The 23,140-nt window shown below is 40.8% G+C and overlaps 1 long non-coding RNA gene across 1 annotated transcript; it reads right to left on the bottom strand.

Moving 5' to 3' along the window:
- Window positions 1–11,616: 11,616 nt before the first annotated feature.
- Window positions 11,617–12,829, bottom strand: LOC131468415 (uncharacterized). The gene is made up of 2 exons (XR_009241704.1): window positions 12,712–12,829; window positions 11,617–12,422 (listed from the first exon to the last, which is right to left on the bottom strand). It is a non-coding gene; the product is annotated as an uncharacterized LOC131468415 (long non-coding RNA).
- Window positions 12,830–23,140: the final 10,311 nt, after the last annotated feature.

A 23,140-nucleotide genomic window follows, 5' to 3' on the forward strand; every position in this document is an offset into this window, starting at 1 on the left:
TGCATATTATGCATTTCGTAGGACTATGTTTGGGGGGCTCTATGCTGCTTCATTAACACACCACTTTGCAGCCAAGCAATCATAAATCTTGATCATGCAATGTCAGCAAATTGTCTTTGGACAGGGTTTATTTACAGAGTTGTCGAGGGCAAATCTGACCACTGATAATTGTTATTAATTAATGCTGTGCATTCCAGTAGTTCAGCGGCAATTAAATGCACCAACAATGGAGCATTCTCTGGTGATTAATTAAGGCATGAAATTATTGAGTGGTTGAGTATGGTTAATTATTTACAGTTAAATTAAACCACGACCCCATGTCTGACGAAAAGAAAATACTGCTTGCCATTTCTGTTTTTCTCCTCAGCAACTTGTAAAGTTAATTACTTTTTTTTTTTTCCTTCTTCATTCCATGCAGCCGTTTTTGCATTAAAAATAATCACGTTATTAATGATTTCAGAAGCCTTTGACATTTATGGGATGATATGAACCGCAAACAGCCAGACTTTGAAATCAGGGCTTTGGAAAACCTTTTAAGAGGTCTGTATTCCTTTTTATGTTTTTGTAATTATTATGGATAAATAGTATCAGAAAGCAAAGCTGAAAGAGAAAGATAAAGCTTTTGGTACAGTAAGATAAACAAATTTGACCATCCCTTCTGAACATGCCATCAACACCAATGACAGATTTGTCGCTATCGTGTTGGACAGATGTGCAAGTCATCAGTGCAGCGTTTTATCACTGCATCAACTCATTAAACAGAGCGGCAGGTACTGTTTGCTCCCCTGTCTTCTTATTAGATAAAAACTAAGGTATGATGACTGCAGATACCAGCACCTTACTGAGCCGTTCAGTACCAGCGGGGAAATTAGACAAGACAAAGCAAAACAGCGCAGTGTGGTGCAACACTGAGGGAACTCATTAGAACACTGCAGTGAGGGAGGAAACCACATGATGCTTTGCAGGCGTGTCATCGCGGGTGTTGTTGACGGTTATTACACAATCATAATTTGATAGCTTGTGCACAATGACTTTATTAGTTTTGAGAATCTTGCCTGATAAAGTAGCAGGACATGAAGAACAGCTGTGAATCCGACTTACTGTACTTACATCTGCCTGTTTGTCTGTGCGCTGATTTACTGACAAGGACTTTATATCACTCCCTGACAAGAATGTCAGCGTTATATCAAACTGACAGAGTCGTGATTGCTATGTTTGCATGTCAGCACGTAAGACAAGGAAGTTACAACTGACTCGGTGCATAGTAACAGTAAATCACCAATTTTAGAGATGGTGTATGTGAGAAGTATGTAAGATTTATTATATTAAGGCCATAACATGACAATGATAACAATGGTGCGACCATCATTTGTGGCCCGCATACTGTGTTTATGTTGTGGTTTGGTCTTCTGGTCTGTTGTGCCACCCAGTAACAGCTTGTAGCACATATGTAATACCAGCAGTGAGCAGAGAGCAGCTCGTGCTAAGAGTCACAATACAGAACAATAGTAAACCTAAAGACCCTCAGTAACTGTCTCAAAAATGTCTCAATTATCAATCGCTGGCTGAAAGTGTGGAGGAAGTTGACAACAGACTGTGACAGACATGCAGGTCTGGATACTCTGGAAAGCATCAACGGTTAGGTAAAGTGCTGCCAAATGGAAAATATTGAAGTATTGTACCAGCGGCTTACAATTACCGTACTAAAAAAGGGGCAGTATTTTTCAAAAATTGTGCTTCCCAACCTCAGTTTCCCCTGAATCAAAAAATATTTTTTTTTTGTTACGTGTCCACCAGTGACACTTGGTCTGAGGCTTAAAACTGCAACGCTAATTCCACACTTTTTAGACCCGCTCGTAGGGGGACGGGACCTCATTCCCAGAATGTGAACAGTGTCCGCCATCTTTGCTAACAGTTATGCTAACAGGACCAAGTGTCACTGGTGGGCACGTAACAAAGAAAAGGATGAAGATATTTCTCAACTCAGAGGAAACTGAGGTTTGGAAAATACTACCTCTATTCTGGTAATAGAAAGCTAAATGCAAATCAGTGAAGTATTCTTTTAAGCAGAATGATCATACACACCCAATTATAGCCTATAACGCAGTTTTACCTTAAAATAATCCCCTGAGTTGTGAGTCACTACGCGCTGTCGTGCATTGTTTTGACTGTGTAGAGGTAGAAACAAGCGCAGTATGTATTCGCTGGATCCGTATCCTGTTTGTGTTTGCTCATGAATGAACTTAGCCATGTAATGAAGGGGTCAAAATATCGTACATTATGGGATTTTTGGAATTATTAATCCCACAAATGGTAAAATTGTCGTACAAATATGAGGTAACTCTCTCTTTCTCTGTAGATATTTAACATGCACAAAGATGTTATGGTCTGTTATTTTTGCCTTGTCTCTTCTCATCATGTAATAATTCTCTTTCACTCTCACTGTTTGCCTGTTGCTGACATTTACTGAAAACATTACACAAATACTTTTAAGGTAAGACATCTCTGATGTAATGGCAGCTATAAATGCAGAAAATGTTTTTAGAAAATGGGCCAAATGTGCTCCTGCAATGATTCCAATTTGGTCTGTGGTAACCATTTGAAACCCTCAAGGTTGCTCTTGTACATATTTTACATACATCACCTTTAAAAGTCTACACGAGCCATTTGTTACACTCCAGCTCCATCTTTACATGCTGACACTCGCCATTAATAACCGGCGGTACAAAGAACCAGCTGTGTCTGAGTGTCTTCAAATGTCTTTTAGATTGAGCAGGCTGAGCTGATTAACTGCACACGCATTAGTTAAATTAACCTCTGCATCAGCTCCATAATATATCAGAGTCATTATACACACGCATTTGCATATTATCTTTGTGGCGAGCGCGACATGAAGATGCCCCGCGCAGTTCTCCATCCTCCATTAAAACTGAAACACAGTGTTTACAAAGGGGGGAAATGAGAGGACAAATTGATGGACATGAACGTGAATGAAAACATTTTTCAGAGCAGTTTGCTTCACTCTCTTGTTGTTTAATGTCCTGTGAAAAACATCTTTTCTCAGAGGAGAGGAACAAAAAAAACAAAAAACAGGATTTTATCTGACACACAAAGAGACGGCCATTATCCAAAACTCTTTCACTTTTGTCTGCTTCTTTATCATGACTCATCTGTAATCACCGTGGATGCCACTGTGGTGGGGTTTTGTTTATTTATTAACTCTTTTAAATTACAGCTGAATTCATTAAATTAATTAGATGCATGAATGACCCGATGCTTATTACCTGGAGTTTGAACAGTGAGTGAGTGTGATATTGCATTCAGGGACAACTGATATTATAAACATTGATTAGTCCTTTTATCCTTGTCTCTTGTGACGTCATTGAGTTTATTTCAATGTAAATTGTGATATGCACTGGTTGAATTTCAACGCAGCATGCCCATACCATATGTGATATCATAAAAGTAACATACTCTGGCTTTGAATGTACATTTGAGGATCAGACTGGCCAACCATCTTGCATCACTATCCTCAGGCCAATGAGTTGAAATGTTTGTTATATTTTCTGTGTTGTGATATTAGGGAGACTATGAGGTATGTTCATATATACAGTAGCTTATATAAAACATTGCAAACTCATTGTCTCACAAAGGAGAAGCTGTACAGAGAAGAATGTAACCACTGCACTGTAGTTAAGACGGAGATCTTTATGTGCACACCTTTAACTTCAGGGACATTACCTTTACTGCAGACCCAGAGCCCCACAGCTTTAACGCCACTGCAGAGGACAGACTTTGTTTATTGAGCGCTAAGTGAAGTAGAAACTGAGGCTCACTTCCTCTTTTACTGTCCTGCCCACAAGGACACAGGGGGTGCACTTTTTTAAAAAAAATGTAATTTTATTTAACCTTTATTTTATCAGGCAAAAACAGTAAGAACAAATTCATATTTACAAGGTTGGAAGGGAAGAGGGAGAAAACAAAAGACACAAACATAAAACACATTAAACAGTAACACACATGTACATTTAATATTTGGTAACTTAAGAACAGTTTCAACTGTCATTAAGAATTCATATTTTTGAAGTAGAATAAAGTTGTGTCATCTGCAAATGCAATGGAGTGTGTGTCCACTGCCATTCACACGCTGCTGGCACAGAATGTCAGGAGCAACGTGGGGTTAAGTGTGTTGCAGAAGAACACATCAGCATGTAGACTAGGGGCAGAGCTGGGAATGGAGTTCTCATTTGTTATGTTTTCATTTGTCTGAACTTAAATCTTTCATATTTCTTTCACATTTACATGCACGAGTGCCCAAAAATATGACATTAGCACGACACATTTGTCTATTGTTGTGATAACACCGACACTTGGTGATTCCTGCTCTACAAGTGGCTTTCTAACTGCACCACATTATACGGCAGTCCACTCATTTCTCTCCTCGTTACTGCTTCTCCACAACCACTCTTCAGTAAATCAATAAAACAATGGACATATAAACAATACACATTAAACAGCAGGTTAGAAAATATAGGTAATGAATTGTATAAAAGTAAAAGTACTACTCGTGACACATATATTTCATTACACTCCATAAAACTATTTAACAAATGTTGTGAGGTTTGTCATTTGCCATTTAGATCAACTGCTAAGTGGAGCCATTAAAAATGACTCCAGTCAGGTTGATTGTGTGCTGTAATGACCTGCACCGACCAGAGGATGGCACTGTGGCTGTATCTGTAACCCCCACTAACCTGCCCTTGTCTGATGAGCACCAAAAAACTTTGAAGAAGTCTCTGGTTCCCCCAGAGGATACCATGAAAGACAAAGTTGTGAGAGCTGGAGCTGAGGCGATTAAAACAGAAAGTATGACTTTAAAAGAGCTGCTGCTGTGATCTTGTTTCCTGTGATCCATATATATTGAGCAAACGGAGAGTGATGGTTGAGTGGGGATTGCAGCACCTCATCGGCTCTGTAGATGAATGAAGATGCAAATGGCGGGGTGGGTGTGGTGGGGGGGCGGGTGGGAGTTAAAGCCTTTAGTGACACTAAGCACACCCGGGAGGCCGCCGTGCAGAACACTCAGCCTCAGCACATCAAGGACACAGCTCCTCTGTCTGAGCCGCCCCTTGGCACGCATCACATCCCGTCCATCTACATTCTCATCCAGACAAACACTTGACTCCCCACGCTGAGCCGAGCCAATGACAACAGACAGATGTGCCCTCCTCGGAGAATAAGCCGCTGCTCCACCAACTATTAAATAACCCAAAGAAATCATCGCGAAATAAAGGAAAGGAGAAAGCGCTGCTTTACATGAGAATGGATATGCCTGGAAACCATATCCTCACACATTGGTTTTTCCCCCCCCCCCCCATTGCTGTAAATGTCAATTTCATGTCAGGCTCTTTCTTCATTCATCCATGACGCCTGTGATTGCTTCAGCCCTTTGCATGAGAATGCCTCGGAATGAACATTTTGCCAACTCTGGTTCTCTGTGAATCAAATGGATCTCCCAGGATCAAATTGATGATCAGGCCGCTTAATAGAATATGAAATTGTGCACTGTACTGCACAGTCCCACAATCATGCAGCGCGCGTCTACACTTTTCTTTATTAACCGAGAGAAGCCTACTGGTGGGAGCTTGGCTGTGCTAAGGAGTGTCATATCCATGGACCCATGTAGCGTGTTGTTTCTCACAGTTATTCAGGCATACACAACTATGGCTTTCCTCTCCGCTGGATACAGAAACACAGGTGAGCCCACAGCAGGTGCACCTGTCATAGTCAGCACCTGCAACATCCTAAGAACCAGCAGGGAAAATGAAGGACAGGGGAAGTTTTGTCATGAAGAGCTCTGCTGTGCCACCTGGGAGGTTTACTGATGAAGGTGAAGCACAATGTTGTCCAAAGACACACGGGGAGATAGACAAGCAGTTACAGTACGCTGTAACTACATGTTCTTGGTTTTTGCTTTGGAAGCCAGAAATGTGTATAAAATCACGGCACATTATTTTGTATTGTTTGTAGTTTGCCTTTGTTACCCGGCACACAGGCTGTGCTGCTTCTCCTTCTTTGTTGACGTTGTTGTTATTGTCATGACCACAGATTTAAATTAGCCACTGGCTATAATCTGTCATATTTACACAGCGATGTTCATTAATTTGAATGCCCCTCCTCACATAAATAAATAAATACATAAATAATACTGATATAAAATAATATTTTGGTTGTTTTTATCAAAACTCTAATCCGTGCCCTTTGGCCTCATAGATCACTGCTCACATGGTTACGCTCGGTATTATAATTTGTTTAAATGTTGATTTATGAACTAATTGTCTGTAATTGTTGCTTAGTGCCGCTGTTAATCCAAGCTGTCTGCCTCCTGAAGCACATTAGGCCAGATTTGTATAATGAAGTAATTAGTTTAATTATGAAGAATAAAAGTAGGGATAGGGAAAGAAACTGAGAACAAGAAGCTAGGAGGTACTCCAGCGAGTGTCGTGCTATTATAACTGCATTATTATTACTGTTATTAGGAATCTGTCGGCCTCGGCAGAGTTTGGTAGATATACCCGCATCGTCATCGAATGGCTTTCGCAATTAACACTTGGAGTTCATTTGCATCTTGTCATATAAACATTTTTGTTATTCTGTTTCGTTTCCAGTGACGTTTTCCAGACCAACTTTGCTGCAGCATCACACACTGTTTCAGCCTGACACTCCTGACTTCACACCTTCTAAAGATATAGCTCTGTGTTTTCTGTTTGTCATCTTCTTCTTCTTCTTCTTCGCCCACCAGAAACTGCCATCACAACCACGAGTGCTCCACAGTCTGCTAGCATTGTCATTGTTGTTAGTCCTTTGGACTGGCTGCCTGTGGAGGTATCGGCAGGCTCCGGGGAAGCAGGCGTCAGGCTGGATAATTAGTTGTTCTTCGATGCCAGACGGGCACTTTGCCGTCACTTGGAGGGGAAATGGAAAGTGGCATCACTATCACAGATACCCCAGAACAACCTTTGGTGTGAGGGCTGGGTTCCGGTGCATCTGTCACACACCACCCATCTGCCCACTGGCAAGTCGATGATGCCTTCTAGTCTAGAAACACCTAGCATGGATAATTGCTTTATCTGAAACTGCATTATTATCGTCACAATTAGTTGTGGTGTAGTTATACAGGCATTTGTTTTCCTGTGGACAAAGTGGCTTGATGATTTCAGCTTCTAAAACCTTGCATGACAAAAACACATATCTGCAGAACAATATTAATAATTAAACAATTGTCAAAGTGAAACTGCTTGTGATTCGAGATGCTGCATCCTCAGGTCACAGCTCTGCTGTTTTCTACTGGAGATGCAGATGATGACAAGGAGGATAAGGAACCTTCTAGCAAGGTGCCTCCACAACCTCGCAGGAACCCATACAAGAGAGAGAAAACTACATTGTGATCCAAGTCCTGCCATGTCAGATTCTTTACTAAAACCCACAGACACAATCATGACATGCTGACACACTTTTCTTTTTTTTTTTTGCAAGTTTTAACTTGAATGAAAGACCCAGGAGGATTTATTAAAAAATGGTCAGGTGATAATTACATTTTTGAATTCCAAGGTGTCCTGGGAAACACTCCTGAAACAGTGAGAGGGTTGATGTTGAGAAGTAATGAGTTGGAAGTACGCCCACGGCCCCCAAATCTAATCTGGCATCTCATCATAACACTTAATAGATTCATGGTTCAGTGAAACATTACATAATTTGTCATTCAGGCAGCCTCCAGAGGGATAACCCAAAACTCTCCTCTTCACATCAAGACCCCAAGATATTTCGGCTTTAATACATCAGAACTCTCCTCTCGATTTATCTGACCACCTATTGTATTCATTCTGTGTCATCATGAAATGAATGTGATTGTTTTTAACAACCACATGTTGTTTAATCTTGATACTCTGACCTTCATTTACTGGTGTTTTGCATCGACTGAACCAATGGGAAGTATTACTCTCCACGTAGTGCTTCAGGTTCAGGTCTTCAGGTTTCGGTTGATGTTCTTCACCATGAAGCCAACGTGAAGGCACTCTGTCACACCTCTGTCACTTCAAGTACTACAGGCGTATGCATTTCATGCTACAAAAGGCTATGAATTTGAATTTAATTGTTGTTTTCTTGCCACAAACATAATTCGTTTTGGCAGGGAAGTCAACTGCTGTCCTTTAGTTCAGAATGAAACAAAACAAACCACTCAGGTTTCCACATATGAGTAGATCTCTTCAGAACAGCAATCAAGTGCATGATAATTACCACATTCTGCATTGGAAAAGTGTTTTTTTTTCTTCATCAAAGCGCCCTCTCATAACTCATGTCAACCCATCCTCTTCTTGTCTTTTTTTTTTCCCTCTAAAGCAGCTGATGAAAGGAGCAGATGGTTTGTTCTGTGGCTGGTGTCAGCTCCACTGAGTCCTCTGTCAGATCATTTACACCTCCCTCTACAAGACACCACTCGGCTGTGGAGCTGTGTGCACGCTGGACTGCAACACATGTCAGAGTCTGGCAGTCTGCAAAAGATGCCACTTTTGAAGCACCAATTAAAACAAATCTCAAAGTAATGAAACAATTACACACTGTTGTTAAAGTCTGGAGGAGGTCGTCTTGACCGAAATAAACCAATTTTGAAAAAAAGGCACTGCCATGAACCCAAATGGGGCTTTGTTCCAATTTCCATTTTGTCAGAGGGTGCGCTGGGATGTTTGCTCATGAGATTTGCTGCTATCAACAGCACTCACACAAAAATCGTTCTATTATTCAGTGCCACATTAAGCAGGAGTTCTTTTCTCTATCCAGTTTCTTCTCTGTTGATTTTGTCAATATGCTGCATGGTGAAAAACAGACGGGTGTCATGATGGACTCGCAGGGACAGGTTGTTGTCTTTGTCACTGAGAGCTCTTGTCTCTTCTCCATGATATTTACCCCCCGGTCTTTGAGTACGATTAAAAAAAGATTCTGTTGTTTCATTCCAACCCACAATGAACGAGTAAATAAATGACCTGTGCTATTTGTCAAGCCATAGCCTGTATATGAAAATGGATGTAGTTCTAGTTTGAGTGAAGCCTAGGTCAGTCTCAATCACTAATTTCACGTCTTCAATAGAACATGATGTCAGTTTTGTAAATGATGTTCACACAATAGCGTTTGCATCTTCTTCCCATGTGTGCGTGGGTTTTCTTTGGGTTCTCTGGCTTCCTCCCACAGTCCAAAAACAAAAAACATGCAATGTGGGAATTAGGTAAATTGGACACTCTAAATCAGACCTGGGCAACTTACGGCCCGCGGGCCACATACGGCCCTTTGGGCATCCCTGTCTGGCCCGCAGTATGTCAGTCATAAACACAGACGAACAAGTACTTATGCTGCGCATGCAATACAACTGTGTTGCTTTTACTTTGAAAAGGCCTGACGTATGGATGAATGTATCTGCGTCTGTCTGCACAGCGACAGGTGGGGGTGTTGTGGTCACTGCACTACACCACAGTAGTATAGTATAATAGTATTCAATATATATAGTGTAGTAATTTGATATTTTGTTATTTTTAATAGAGTTGGTTAGTAATTGTGTTTATTGTGTGTTTGAATGCTGCCAAATTTACACCAAAACAATACAATTTACTGCTTCTTTTAGGCCCTCAACATTATTTTTTTGTTTCTCATGTGGCCCCTTGGGGAAAATAATTGCCCGCCCCTGGTGTGGATAGTTGTTAGTCTATGTGTGTGGTCCTGTGATGGACTGCCGCGACCCTGCTGTGGAGGATAAAGTGGTAGAAGATGGATGGATGTTCCCACAATAGACAAATAGTTGCAGGCAACATGAACCTTTGTTCTGTTTTCAAAATGGGGATGGTCATATGCAGAATGCTGGAATTACATCCCAGGTAAAAGGGGGGCCCCCTAGTGGTAGTATAAATCACAGCAATCTGGTACCATGGGTGTGTCGTCATCAAGTCCACTGAGCGGTTAAAGCATTGTACTTTTGGTTTGATTGACATGGGTTCAACTCTCATGTTAGATTGTCTGTGACTTACTGACTAGCCTTGTCTGTTTAAACCTAACCTAAACCTAAACCTAACCGACCTATGGGTCGTATTCAGGGGGTTGACCAAAATGACCCATAGTTATGTTTCAATTGGATAGGACTTGTTGGTATGTTGAAATTGCTAATCTTGACTCTTCACAGTTGGTGTTTGTTTTGCAGCAGGAAGATAGACAGTAGATAAAGGAAGGTAGTAAATATCAGTAAATATAGACCATCCAGTCTATATTGAAAATTGCCAATAAAGATTCATTTAAAATCACCCAGGCGATGAGCGACAATACTAACAAAGAAGAAGTGCGGTGCCTTGTTGATGGCAAAGAAAGTCCTCGCACACTTTATTCATCATCACCTACACTATATTCTCCGTTTGATTTATTTCCACCGAATGTCGTCTGCTACCAAACATAGAGAAGACGAGCTGGCAATAATGAGTAACAAAAAGACCTGAAATAGCACAGATCATGGCCACAAAACCACGCATATTCATAGGTGACATTATGACATGGCTATACAGAGAAGTGCAAATTACAGATGACAAAAACATGGTGCTGACACTAAACACTTCTGCTCAACAATTGTTCTCTTAATTAGCGATGGCTGTTTAGCTGACATGAAACTGTCATATTTCAGCTGCGGGGAATAGAAACCGAGTAATCAACAATTCACAAGTGAACACAAGAGAACAGAGGAATCAGCACATTCTCACATGTTGCAGTTGATTTCCTGCATGTTGGCTGCTGATGTAACCGCATCTCACCTGTGTCCTCTCGTCTGAGTGTTGTGCTCCAGACGTCATGTCAGCTAAAGCTGTGCAAACATAAATAATATACACCTATTACCTTCAAATCTGACAAACGGTCTAGGATTCATTGTGTGAGTGAGCCGTGAGTGAGCCGTGACAGTGGGGGTGACAAAACAGAGCAGTGAAAGCCTCACAAACCTCCACATGCAACGCTGTGTTTTTTTTACTGAAAATTCTATTGAACTTTAAAAAAAAATAAAATAAATAAGGCTTTATTCATACCAGATCTGGTATAAATAGCCTGCAGTTATTGACACAGAGCTTTTCAATGACATTTAAGTCTATCCTCTGTATGGATTTAGCATCACTCGTATCCAAAATGAGGTTGATGCACAAGCTGGTAGAGTAGAAAATGAAAACATAGCATCCAAGTGTAGAAAAGTAACACAGCATCCCATTATGTTAGACTTTCTCTTTGATGTGCATTGCTGGGGAGAGTTGAGGTGCATCTCTCCAGCATGGAGAAACATGTTCAATGATATAAGTGTGTAGGCATCAGAGAGGGCATGTTTTAAATTGTTAATCAGCTTCATTTGCCAGACAGTAAAGGTTGTTTGTGTGGGCTGAGACTCAAAATCTCCTGTGTTGGCTACTGGAGGAAAAAAAACATGCTCTGGGGCTGAGAGCTACAGAAAGTAGGGATTGGATGGTATAATGGCTCTGTAATGAGTTGAAATGTTGCATTTGTAGCAAAAACAACAACAACAACAACAACGCACAAACAAGTGGGCACAAGGTCACAATATTTATTCACAAGGTCACAATATTTATTCACATCACAGCATGTCCTTACAGATACAAATCGTTTTTTTTTTCTATAGATCACAAGAAAAAAACGCACATAAGCACGGATATACAATAGGATGCTGTGTGAGAGGAATATACAAGGTTGACTTATTATGTGCGTAAAGCGGCGTGTAGCGTGTGTAGCCATATCCCCATGTCTCATACACTTCACACCACTGAAATCTGGCTGACAGTGGATACAGACTCCGGTGGAATGAAGGATAGAACACATGGAATATTCTTGCAGTTGATGCCTGAGGTTAAAGACACACATGTACAATTCACATGACCAACAAATACACAGCTTTGTATACATTTAAAGTCAGATTTCCTCTTCCCCCCCAAAAAAAATTAAAACCCACAGTGTGTACATTCTTTGTAGGACCACTGAGTGAAAGTTACATTAAGGAGAGCCTTAAGCTTTACTATTAAGGCACAGAATGGAGGCAGCGTGGCACCTGGTGCAGAGTGCGTCTCGACTGAGACGGTGTGATTTATGAGGAAGCCTCCGAGGTTGAGGGGGGTGGCGTTTGAATGCAGCTGCAACTGGATGACGGCCTCTCCCCTTTTCTTGAGTTGGAGTCGGAGTCTGAGCGAGACTGGGCCTGTCCTGCTCTGTGGCTCCAGGGTTTCAGGCTGCTGTTGAAATCCTGGGCTCTGGCACGTTATCACAGGCCTGAGCTGAATGACTGTCTGCTTATCAGTGATGCAATGCCACCACAGGCCTCCCAGGAGCCTCGAGTCCCACTCCTGGGGAAACGTAACACCAAATGGACACTTTGCTCACTCCCCCCTCTACACCTGAAGCTTTGTGACACTTTTCCTACACAGATGCTTCTATCCCACACTTGAAAATGTTCATATTTGTTGCAGAATGTTAATACAAATGCTGTCTCTCGGCACAGGATTTCTGAAACTGATGTCATCATTTTAAAATACTAATACAAGTTTCAGTAACAAGATCTGCTTTTCTGGATTAGACTCTTAACCTTTTCTGTGCATGTTCCTTGCCTTACCTCACTTAAAATGAGTTACTCACCTAATTTGTTCCTTTAATGTCCCAACGACTCCCTTAGCGCAGCTCGACTCAAGCAACCAAACGGTTTAAAGGCGACTTCAAGAAGGACAAAAGATGCGACCGACAAGGTGCTATCTGTGTCCCGTCTGACTGTTTTCTCTACCTGATTCAGGTACTGGTGTTTTAGAGGACTTCTCCGACCAATGAGATTCAACTGCCCGAGTAGGCCCACCCATTATTTTTAAGTCATAAAATGCCGCCACACCCAGCCTTGTGGCTTGGATTTACGGCCAAGTATTCAGAAAAGGAACTGATGAACACAGAAACTAAGACCAAAGAAAAGGTGTGTTCCCAAAATGGCCACAAAATCTTGTTTTTAAAAAAGAAAATAAATAATAATCTCAACATCATAGACAGAGTATTATCCGCTTCATAAGCTTTTTAAAAAAAAGGGAAGTCGTACACTTACAAACACATGAAGATGTTTCATGTAATTCACCTTTTCACTCATTCTCTAGAGTAAGTGGCTTTCTGCTTTAGGCCAGAGCATCTTTGTGTTTCAAAAACCCTCCAAACATGTTGTCCTGAAGATGTTGGAAAGATAATTCACCGCTGCAGCAGGAAAAGAAAATTGACTTTGTTTGGTAGTTGAATGCACGGCTCTAAAATCCCCCTCCTGAACTAAATGTCATCATCATTTAATGAATCAGTGCAGGTAACTGTAGTGCCATTGAGTATTTTAGCCACACACATGCATTTATTCCAAAGTAACCTCTCTAGCTGCATGTATAACCCCCCCCTCCCTCCACCTTTCAGCCTTAAATGAGAAATGGGGCGACACCCGACATCCCTCACACTGAAAGGACAGACTTTTTTGAAAAGCATTCCTTACCCTCACAATAGCGGCGCAAGGGTGGGTGGGTGGGTGGGTGAGGAGGAACCGTGGCGACACATTCCTGAGGTAGAGAACCTCACCTCACCTGACAAGATATTTCTCTCGAGAGCACATTCATTTGAGCCCAATCTTCTTTATATGTGATTTTATTGACAAGGACACCAGTATCCTTGAGTTATGAGCTGTTGTCCTCTGGAGACAGACCACGCTTTACCTCTGTGTTCTGCGTGGGCCAGATAGCCGCGGACAGTGCGCCGCGTTCGGGGTGTAATCTTTTGGACCACGGGCGGGAAGGTGACAGCTGAAAAACGAGCCTCTAAAAACACTTAAAGGCAACACTGTGTGTGACCGGGGCTCTGTGGCGCCACGCACTGTAAACTGTTTGAACTTTTACGGTGTAACCCAGTTCAAAATGCTTATGCAAATGTGTACATAACACACACACACACACACACAGCTAGACTTTAACATGCTGACAGCATTCATCAGTATGCATTAAAAGCGTCAACCGATGTTCCCTTGAAGTCTCAAACAAAGGTGTGCGCTGTTTGGAGGGGGAACTCGGATGCGATCAAAAGCCCGCCGTGTTAAACAGGAGCTCCTATCCACATTTTTATTGATATACAAAAAGAATATGCAAAAATGTAAACATCAATCACTGAATGAAAACAGCTTACAAAGTATGTTTGCCTGCCCCGCGAGCTCGGCGCGAGAGGATTTGTGAGCTTGTGGCTGACTGTTATTCAGATCATATCCGCCTCCCATTATTTCGGTTTTGTGCTTAAACCGTCAGTTTTTCAGGAAAAAAGTTCACACCAGTGTCTCTGTGTGTGCTTAACATTTCATATCCAGGTTATCTCCATTGTTTTGAATCCAGCAACTTGAAAATATCTGCTTCAAATTGCACGTTTGACCTTAACTCAAAGCGGACAGGTTGGTCAACAGTGCATTAAATCAGCAAGTTTCTGAAACCAAAGAAAACAAAACTGCACTTCCATGTTTACCTGACTGAACAAGCAAGGTTTTAGGGGGTAAAAAACACCGACCCAGAGATAGAGAGACTTGCTGAATGAAGAAGTGCTGTATTTCAGCGGCACGCTCCCTGAAGGCAGCACACTCAGTGAAGGCTTCGTTGGAACACATCAGGACACTTTGAGGAATGTGAGCTCCAACACAGCGGGTCCAGATTCTGCAGTCAGATTAGCTTCTGCGATGACACACGCGTGCGCATGTCACCTGTCCTCCACAGTTGACGGAAACACTATAGATCAGGGGACTTCACGGGGACAGAGACAGCACCGTACACTGCTACATAGAAATGTTGTTCCTGGTGTCGTGGAGTTTCTTTCCGTTCACAGTTATATTGATAAACAAACAAAAAAAATTTTATTTAATAAGATTAACTGCTGCATTATGCTGCTGGATGGTGTAGGAGTGCACCGCTGCAAATTTAATCAGTCAGCATCAACATTAAAATGCAAATTACGCTTGGTTACATGTGCCAGAACTAATGGCACACCTATATGTTACACAAATACATCTCAGTTGTCACGGATTGTTGATGTTGTTAGAAAATGCAGCATTATGAGCCCACTTTGATCAACATCTCCTTCTCTCATTAAGCAAATCAACATGTGCAAATCTGAATACATGCACGCACTAATCCTCCATTTGAATGATCGAACAGAAACACCCTTTTATTCCTAAGCGATGTTGTTTGATTTTTTTATTCGGCGGCTGCAGTGTTCATGTGAGATTCCTGGGTGTTGGCCTTTTGTCTGCAGGCTCGATAGCCCGAGGCCATCCAGAGGTTTTCTCCCTACCTTGATACTCCCCTCATCTCTCGTTCCCTCCGTCTGACGCCTCATTGGCCGATTCTGTCCTGACATGCCTGGGCAGGAATGCACCTACCCTCTAATGCACTTTTATGTTCAAGTAAATTGACAATGGAGAGTGCCGTCATTTTCCAGCGTAGACATTTCTCTCTCCCACCGTTTTTGATGCAGATTTGCGGCGTCACACGCAGAATACAAATGTCTTGCCAGCTTGTGTGAATGTGATTTGTGTGAGTTTTATATACGAATATTGTCGTAATATGATTACTGAGAACCACTGACATACGGTACAAAAACAAAATGATAAATAATATTAAATCATAAATCAAATACCAGGAACGCAAGTATTGGCAGGAGCTGGGAGATGCAATTACTCTCCAGCATTGGTGAAGTTTGTTCTTCAGAAGGAGTTTTTAAACGCTGTTCTTGTCATTTCATTCTTCACTAAAATTTCTTAAAAACAACAACTGGCTTTGAGGCAGTTGCTCCACTTCAAAATGCCAAGGTCAGATAACAAAGAAATCTTAGTGAGGCTTTTGTTTATTTCTGAATTGTCAGGTGCTGTAATCCAGAGCTATTGTGTGTCTCAACAATTGCTCTTATTGTGCTTGAAAAAGTGATTTCAGTTGATGAAAAAAATAATAATAATAAATAAATGTTGGCCTCATTTTAATAAGGTTTACTTTTGGGCAAGACAAGTATGTAAATGCCTTTTCTTCATGGTTGGCTATAATCGGTCATGACTCACCCTTTACTGATTTGTTCCTTCATCGTTCTTAAATCAAAGCTACTTAAAGAAGCCAATTCACTTGATCTCCCACTGTTTATTATTGGAGAAACCAAATTCAACCCCTGAAAATCAGAAGGCAGATTTACAGTGTGGAGTAGCCGCTCCCTGTAGTGCCAACTGGCGGTCACTTCAGAGCGACTGTGCATTTGTAAACCTCTCAAAGACTTACAAAAAAAAGAGTTGAATTGAAGCGCTGTGCACAGCGTGTCAAGTGTTGCTTTGCAAAAAATGAATGTGTTTGGGGGCAGAAGGGGGCTGGATAATTCCCCCATTCATGTGAGAGACAGGGGGTCTGTCAGTAACCTGTGTTTATGCACTTCTCTCTCTGACATGGTGTAATGGAACACGCAGTAATAACAGTGGAGGAATGGCATCACAGTGAGAAACACTGAAAAACCTCCATTTTGCTGCAACACTGTGCCTTATCTGAATATTACTGGAGTGTTATTTGACTCTAAGCACGGTCCATGCCGATTCATAAAAAAATAATAAAAAAAATCTCCCGTTACCATGGGGATTTAACACATTACGTTGTAATAAAGAGGCATTGTTTCATTACGTTTGGGTGCATTCAAATTTGCATTTTGCACATCCTGCAACAATTTCTCTGGCAAGGGTGTGTTAGTATTTCTTCTAGTGGCAACACAAACACAAAAGATCTCAAACACTCCCACTCTTCTTTACAATGCTGCACTTCAGCCGTGATCGGTGTGTGAGTCTGGGCTTGTTTTCTGCCCAGAATACCTGACTGCTTTTTTTTTTCCACTAAGCCTTCGCTTTTATAGAAACTGGGAACATTCCAGGTGGCTGGAGGTGCTGATTAGTCCTTGTCTGTTTTGAATGAGAGTGCACAGAGTGCTCAAGTCTGTGTTGTGGGAGGGGACAGGGCAGGGGGCAGACAGAATAGACCGGGTCAACACTCATCTATTGACAAAGGTGAGGCAGACATGGCCGACAACCTTTGATCAGCTCGTCCATTAGTTAACCTGATCACACACTGCAGAGCAGAAGTGGAGCTCCTGGGTCAAACATCACCTCACAGCAAATTTGTCCTTCAGAAAGGCTCTAATTAGGCATCTGTTTGTGTTCCTGTATGTCTTGTACACTTATTAGTGTTCTAGGCTCAGTACTGATCTGTGTTGTCTAAACAACATGAAAATGACTGATATTCATGTGCCACTTTCTTTGATTCCAAATTAATTAGTATATTGCAGATTGCACATTACATATTGTTTCCTGAATACTGATGCATTTACTTTTTTTTCTTTTCCTGCTAACCTGCAAACAATTCAGAAGAGAAAAAAACATGCAGTTTTGGGGATTAGGCTAATTAGACACTCTAATGGCATGTTTCCACTAATGCGACGGTTATTTTGTTTTTCCATTAGTGATAGTACCTGGTACCTGGTATTTTTTTAGTACCTGCCCAGGCGAGGTTCCAAGTGAGCCAAGCCGACACTATGCGCGACGCCGTCAGACTGCCGTCCACTGATTGGTCAGAGTGCCGTCAAAGGATAAAGCGAGATTCAAACCAAACAATGCTGAACTGTAGATCAGCTAAAATGACTTAACAATCCAGAAAACTTGGGCTAATCTCCAACATTTAGCAAGGAAATGTCTAAAATCTCATCATTTAACACAATGGTAGAAAAACTTTAATTGACCATAGCTGTGAGTGTGGATGTTTTTTGTGGCCCTGTGATGGACTGGTGACCTGTCCGGGGTGTGACCCCGCCTTCCGCCCTATGTCAGCTGGGATTGGCACCAGTAACCGCTCATGTGGGGGATCAGAAAAGTCAGTACGGCGTCTGAATGGACTGGAAAGGGGTCACTGAGAACTGTTTTAGATTCTACAGTCAAAAGTCCATCTCACAACAACAAAACAAACTGCAGACAACGTGAGCAAGGTGAGACAGGTTGCACAGCACACTGGTTTGTCTCTCTGCTGAGGTTATTTCGCTAAAATAAAACGGGGAATTTTAAGGGAATGAAATCTGCTTCCTCAGGAAAGTATCACAAGATATATTTCTGTTGTGTGCTAATTATACAGCTCATAAACAGTATGTAAACAGATAAACAGTAAGTAAACAACTTGATTTGGCGTTGCCTCTCTTTGATATGCCGCTGTGCCAGTTGAACTTTCCACTCAATACTCCACAACAGAGACATATTTATCACCGAAATTCACTGTATTTGTTTCCCATCCTAATTTCACACTGAAGCAAACAACAACAGGCTTCTCATGTGCAGACAGTGATGAACGGAACTGATGACTGCAACTATATGCAATATCTGACTATAGCATAAGATAATAATAAGATAACTCTACACTACAATTCTGTAAATCAACAAACAAAACAAGTAAGAGGTGAAATATAAGGTAATTGCAATCACTTGTTGCAGATTACATCACCAGCTGACTTGTATAGACTTGTGGCAACCACGTAAGCAGAGCGGTATGTGATTGATAAAAACATACTGTGGCTGATTTTCACTTAATTATATTTAATTTCATCAACCACAACAGCTGCAACTTAAGTGTCTGCAGCGAACGTCAACACAGGTCCGATGTAAACCGTCGGCGTCTTCTGTTGTTTCGTCAGAATTCCTGTTTGAGACGCGTTTGAGATCTCCCCCGACGCCTCGTCGGCTGCTGACATTCACACGTTCACCTGTGCAACGTGAGATTCCTCATTCAGGCTCACAGTATTTATAGATGAATGTGTTTGTTCCTGTGTCTCACAGGTGTAGTGTTTTGTATTGTTGTGTGATATTATTTATGTCTTTAGCTCACAATTTCTCATTCGTGTTGAATGCCTGATGTTGATGTGCATGTACATCTTGATATTAAATCTGCAGTGATGGCTTATTTGCTCTTTTCGTGCATTATGTGTAGATTAAAACGTTTTGTTTGATTTTTTTAAACACTGTCAGGAAACAGTAGATAAAGATGGATGACAAACCATATTGATCGCCCCCTGTTGGCTGGCAGTGGTACAGGTCACATACCCTGTTTTTTTCATGTAAGCAGACAGGATATGGGTCAACATAAAAGTTTAAGTGCACACCAAATGTGTCAAAGTGTTCATGTTTCCGACACATTAGGTTTTGAGCACAGTAAAGATGGCATATGTAGTAAAATATGCGAGTTCCTGAGGCTTTATACACTATACCTACTCTATTTGAGGAAAAAAAAAGACGGTGTTTTGGGATTTGATTGAAAGCACTGCTATTTAATCAGTGATAAATATTCATCCCGTGGCCTTTTTTATTCAATTGTCATGCAGCCCAGAAAAAAATGGTAATTTGATTGGTCAGCTTCAGAGTGCGGCGCAGAGATTCGTGACATTTGGACGCTTCCTCCCGTGTGGGGAGGCTCTGTTTTCAGGGAGGGGTTTTTTTGCACAGACCTGTTGCAAGTCAGAACCGTGCAGATTAAAGCTGGCACCGTGGAATCCTCCGACACTAAAGAAAAGTAGTTTATAGTCATCTTAAACATGCATTGTGTTTTGTTACAGGCCTTTTCAATTCCTTCCCCCCTCTCTTTGCAGCCATCTTTCACATAGGAATTTTCCACAAGTGTTCCTGTAGAAGTGTGGAATGCTGACAGGATGAAGCATGTCTCTGGTGCTAACATTGTCTGCAGATTATGTCCTCAAGTGTCTGTACAGAGACATCGAATGAAAACCGGAAAGAAGTTCCACTTTACTCAAAGACTATGACTAAAATGTGACCAAAGGTTCTTGAATTATTATTAATATTTATTTGAATACAGGAAATTCCAACTGAGACACATGAAAAGGTGTTATATTGAGAGTGTGAAAAATGGGGCATGGCGAAGGCATAGCTGTTTTAATTAAATAGTACTTTTTTAAAGGCAATGTGCAAAAATAAATAATACCACACCAGCACATAATTGTTATATTGAAATACCACAATCGATAAGCAATAATTGAAAAGAATACAACAAATTTAAAAGAAGACTTAAACCTTATATTTTTAATGTCCCCTTCAACTACCCTGTGTTGTGTTTTGTTTTATTTCAAAGTTAAAACAGGGTTTTTACCTTTTGACTTTAGACTTTTCCTTTTCATTCCATCCTGTGTTGTATTTTACTGTTGTATTTGCTTTTTAAATTTTATTTTCCTTTTATTGTGAAGCACTTTGAGCTGCAATCCTTGTATGAAAGGTGCTATACAAACAGTTTCTTATTATTATTATAAATTAAAAGTTTGAAAAGATTGTTAAGAAAAGGGAAAAATGTGTAAAAAGAAATTAAAAAAATGTAAAGTCTTAAAGAAAATACAATACAGATGCTATTATTAAAATCGTAATATCTTTTTTAAAAATAACTTTAAATTGTTAGAATAATACACTTAAAAGTCCCTTCAAATAATTCTGAATCTTTGATTTAAAAACTGCTAAAAGCTAAAACTCATGTAAGGGGAAAAATGTGGGAACCTCCTTTTGTTCAACACACAGGACGTCATCTGTGTTTTCCTAAAGTCTCTAATATCCGATTTCTGGGGACACATGACAGACGTTATTCACAAATCCTGAAACAAGATTTGTGATTCATGCTACACCGCTGCGACAAGAGAAAAAACGTGTTGCAGACTGAGGTTTTACCACAGAACTCAGACAAAGCTCCTCGTGCACTTCAGGCTGACTCACAAATGGGTGTTTTGCTTTCACCTCCTCCTCCTCCTTCATTCCTCACACACTGAAGTATCCTACTGAGGTTACTGCAGGAATTTGACAGAGTGGAGGATGCCTTTATTTTCTCCAGAACGATGCTGACACAGGGCAACATGAGCTGCAGCTTTGTGAAGCTCCTCGCCCCCTGCGATCAGCTCTGGTTAAGTCACTGGGTCCGTGCTGCCTGTGAAACCTGATCCAGAAGTGAGATTTCCTTTGAAATGGAAAAGTAATACAGTTTGCCTGCCTCAAGCAAAGATAAGGTTCTTCTTCGCTCTCTCTATTATGTGGGAGTACCATCAAAATGCATCAATGCAACACATCTCTGCAGGAGTAATGGGATATGAGTCCCTCATGTACAATTTGAAAGCTCGTTTGGTTGAGCTTCAACGCCACGATGCTTGACCATTATCTGTGTCAGAGATTCCTAACTCACGCAAACGTGACTGAAATGTTTTTTAATAAGAAAAATACTCCAGTTACCTCGTCGAGTCCACTGGAAAATGAAACGCAGTGATTTGCAAAAGTGAAATAACAATCTGAGCAGCTGAGCTGCACTAATGACCTGCAGCAGGATCATCAAATATTTGTTTTGCTTTGGCCGACAGAGCGACTGAAGACACTCTTGTGCGCCATCTACTGAAGCAGAGAGGGAAGCGTAAGTGGGCAAAAGATTCAACTCATCATCCATATCTTTTTTAGGATGTAGACAGACACTTTTTTTTAATTTTTTTAATCTAATTTACTTAATCTAATGTACTGAGAATTCTCTACCATTACGGGACACACTCACTCGGAACAATTGGAAAAAGCATGTCATTTGTTAATGTCCTTTGCTGATGAACATTCAGATTTAAGCTTAACCTTTTTTCATAATTAATGTTTTCTTTATCTTCTCTTAGAAATGAATCTCAGCATTGGCAGTGCTGGGAATAAATCCTGAGGATTGCAGACATTAAAATCTCTTTGATAGTCTTACAGCCAGGAAATGCATGTAGCTGCACACTGGCTCGCAAGAAATGCTCTTTCCATAGGAGAATATGAATGTACTGTATAAGCAGGGAAAAAGAAAAGAAAACCCAAACTTGAGCCTGAAGTTACAGAAAACATATCTACTTAAACAATTACAAGTTTTAAGGCATCACTTTCTATGGTCCTTTGAATCCATTCGTTCCACTTATTTCCAGTTTACTCTGCAGCTGTGTCATATTAAAACTGTCATTTTATAGACTTAATATCACTCGTCCAAATGTAATGTTTTCAGCAGAACTGCTTATCTGTGTGATCAACTATTGTATATTAGACAATAAACCCTTGACCTTTCTTGTCTTTTCATTAGACTCAACTTTGGGCTCGTATAAATCTTTGAAAGACCGCTTGAACAAAAGCTTATTTGAAACCTGTCATTCTGTGGAATTAGACTCTCTGACTTATTATGGGAAACTCTCCTGCACTTTCCTCACACACTCTGCCTGGGGCCTCACTTGAACTCTTATTTGATGACCATAGAAGGCAGTATGTCCGTGATCGGCACGATAAATGATCAACCTTCACTGCTTAAAACAAAAGGTTGCAAATACTTTTCTTCTTATTTAGACATCTAATTTAATTTTGCTCTTTAACTCGCTCTAATGCTCACAGTGTGCAAACATGAGAGTGTGGCAAAGGGTCATCATTAAATAGGAGAGATCACAACCTTTGGTATCGTCATGGTGACCTGAGAACTCATCCCAACCACAGACACTTTGACTCTGTTAACCCTTTAACACCAAGCGTATATTACAGATAAGATAAGCACAATTTGCTATTGGAAAAATTCAAACAGTTTCTGAAAGCTGAGAAGTTGCGCGTCAGACTTCATGTGATTATTACAGTCACATTTCACTCGCACTGTTGCAGGGAGCCGGTGAATCAGCATCTTTGTCATCAGAGAGGAGAGTGTTGGAAACATTTTTAAACTTTTTGGCCTGTTTTTGGACATTGAGACAAACAGTCAAACAAAGGTTATTTTAAATATGTGTTATACCGTTCAAATTTCAAATTTAACACACAAAATCTGGAATCTCTACAGAGTTTTCTCTCAATAAAACTTTGTCTTGCTTGATTTTAAATTGTTAATACACTATTTTAACATGCAATAAATTGTAAATAACTGCCACATATTGAAAGTTAAACTGGAAAAAAATGGACAAAAGCACTTACGGGACAATTTCTGGCCCTTTTATGCTTAAA

Source organism: Solea solea, chromosome 11, assembly GCF_958295425.1.
Source record: "Solea solea chromosome 11, fSolSol10.1, whole genome shotgun sequence".
In the NCBI taxonomy this organism is placed as follows: domain Eukaryota; kingdom Metazoa; phylum Chordata; class Actinopteri; order Pleuronectiformes; family Soleidae; genus Solea; species Solea solea.